Source organism: Schistocerca nitens, chromosome 2, assembly GCF_023898315.1.
Source record: "Schistocerca nitens isolate TAMUIC-IGC-003100 chromosome 2, iqSchNite1.1, whole genome shotgun sequence".
NCBI classification, from domain to species: Eukaryota; Metazoa; Arthropoda; class Insecta; order Orthoptera; family Acrididae; genus Schistocerca; species Schistocerca nitens.
In genome coordinates this window covers 377,856,838-377,859,555 of record NC_064615.1, presented here as the reverse complement: position 1 = coordinate 377,859,555, position 2,718 = coordinate 377,856,838, and positions in this window count along the sequence as shown.

Here is a 2,718-nt window from a genome sequence, read left to right as displayed (position 1 = left end):
AAACGAGCGGTGTCGGCGTCTCAGTGCCTGCATGGCTACGTGAGACTGCTTGGGTAGGAGTCTCGCAGGTGGCTGAGTGCAGTGGAGATTCAGAAACGGAGCGAGTATGAGTCTGATGTTGAGGGGTGCATACCTCAGGAATCAAGGCGTCGCTGTCACGTCAGTGCTATACGGGCTTCCTTCCTTACCGCTACAATCGCTCGAGTATGACGAGTCTGAGAACAGTGGAGCTGCGGTCGCTTCCTAATCGCCGACCCGTTCCATCTCACTGATGCGTGCAGTGGTGTGAGACTGGTCTTGAGTGAGTACAGAAGCTGAGTGCCCATCCGCAGCCCGGTCTCTTGCGAGCATACGTTCCTGTGAGCACCACTGACAATAATCATGTTTAGCGGCTACATTCCTGCCAAGCCTTTCTGCAATTTTGCAGAAGGAATATCCAGCTTCCCGTACTCCCTCGTTCAAGCTCAGTGAGGTGTTGATAATGGCGTCTTTGTTGTCTTAAAGGCATTCTTGGTTAACATCAATTCACCAGGTCCAATTTCAAAGGCAGCTGACAGTCACGACTCTGAAAGCCTTCATTTAAAGCAACTAGCCCGAAATTTCTATAGGAATCATCTTCCTGATGTACGAGGCGTGTTTTGTAAGTAAGGCCCGTTTCGTTATAGACACTAGTAGTTCGCGCGCATATCGCAACGAGCGCATGCGTCGTGTACCGACATGCCTCTGGAACAACTGTGCTCAGTTTCAGCTCTGTAGTTAACATATACGGTTCTGTAATGTTTAAGACTATCAACTCGCCCGCCGCGTGTGAGGTTCGCTCAGTGATACGGTTTTTGTCAGCAAGGAGCCTGTCTGCTGCAGAAATTCATTAACAAATTTGCAAAGTGTACGGTGATACTGTCATGAGTGAAATAAAAGTAAGTGGGTACGAGAATTCAAAGATGGCCGTGACAAAGCCCATGATGACGACCGCTCCGGTCGCCCTTCTTTGATTTCAGACGATTTGGTGGCTTCAGTTGAAGCGAGGATTCCTGAGAACAGGCGCTTCACAATAACAGGTCTCTCAACCGAATTTACTGACACGTCGAGATCAGTGCTTTCCAACATTGTTTCTGAACACCTACAGTTTCAGAAACTGTGCTCCCATTGGGTCCCGAAACTCCTAACAGAGGACCACGAAAACCAAAGATCTGAGTGTGCGATGAAGTTCTTGACTCGTTATCACAAAGAAGGTGATCGCTTCTTGAGTCAGATCGTAACTGGAGACGAAACATGGGTTTTACATATCACACCCGAATCGAAGCAACAGAGCATGGAATGGAGACACACACACTCGCCTGTAAAGGTGAAGGCCTAACAGACTCTGTCCCAAAGCAAAATCATGGCGTCGGTGTTTTGGGATAGGCATGGTGTTTTGTTGGTCGACTTCATGCAACGAGGAACCACTATCAATGCAGAAGCATACGACCAAACCCTGAGAAAGTTACGCAGAGCGATTCAAAACAAAAGACGCGGCATGCAGACAAAGGGCATTGTCCTTCTGCATGACAATGCAAGACCTCACACTGCAGGTCAGACCTGCGATTTATTGGACAGTTTTGGCTGGGAAGTTTTAGACCACCCACCCTACAGTCCTGATCTTGCGCCGAGCGATTACCATCTGTTCCTCCACCTAAAACAACACCTCAGTGGCGACCGTTACAATGACGACGACGACGTGAAAACGGCCGTGAACTCTTGGTTATCGGAGCAGGCGGAACGTTTTTATGAAGAGCGTATTTTAAAATTGGTTTAGAGGTATGATACGTGTTTGAACAAACTTGGCAACTATGTCGAAAAATAAAGTATGTACTTTTTGAAAATAAATTTACTTTTTTGAAATAACCTTTCGTTGTATACTTATGTTCAAACGGACCTTACTTAAAAAAACACGCCTCGTAGCAACACGCCTATCAAGTTCTGTTTATGTCGCACAACTCCTTCTTGATGTTGTGCCTTTCTCCGTCAGTTTACATTCACGCATCTACATACATATACTTTCATACATACATTTACATACATTCCTGCATACATACATATACACATATACAGGGTGTTTCAAAAATGACCGGTATATTTGAAACGGCAATAAAAACTAAACGAGCAGCGATAGAAATACACCGTTTGTTGCAATATGCTTGGGACAACAATACATTTTCAGGCGGACAAACTTTCGAAATTACAGTAGTTACAATTTTCAACAACAGATGGCGCTGCAAGTGATGTGAAAGATATAGAAGACAACGCAGTCTGTGGGTGCGCCATTCTGTACGTCGTCTTTCTGCTGTAAGCGTGTGCTGTTCACAACGTGCAAGTGTGCTGTGGACAACATGGTTTATTCCTTAGAACAGAGGATTTTTCTGGTGTTGGAATTCCACCGCCTAGAACACAGTGTTGTTGCAACAAGACGAAGGTTTCAACGGAGGTTTAATGTAACCAAAGGACCGAAAAGCGATACAATAAAGGATCTGTTTGAAAAATTTCAACGGACTGGGAACGTGACGGATGAACGTGCTGGAAAGGTAGGGCGACCGCGTACGGCAACCACAGAGGGCAACGCGCAGCTAGTGCAGCAGGTGATCCAACAGCGGCCTCGGGTTTCCGTTCGCCGTGTTGCAGCTGCGGTCCAAATGACGCCAACGTCCACGTATCGTCTCATGCGCCAGAGTTTACACCTCT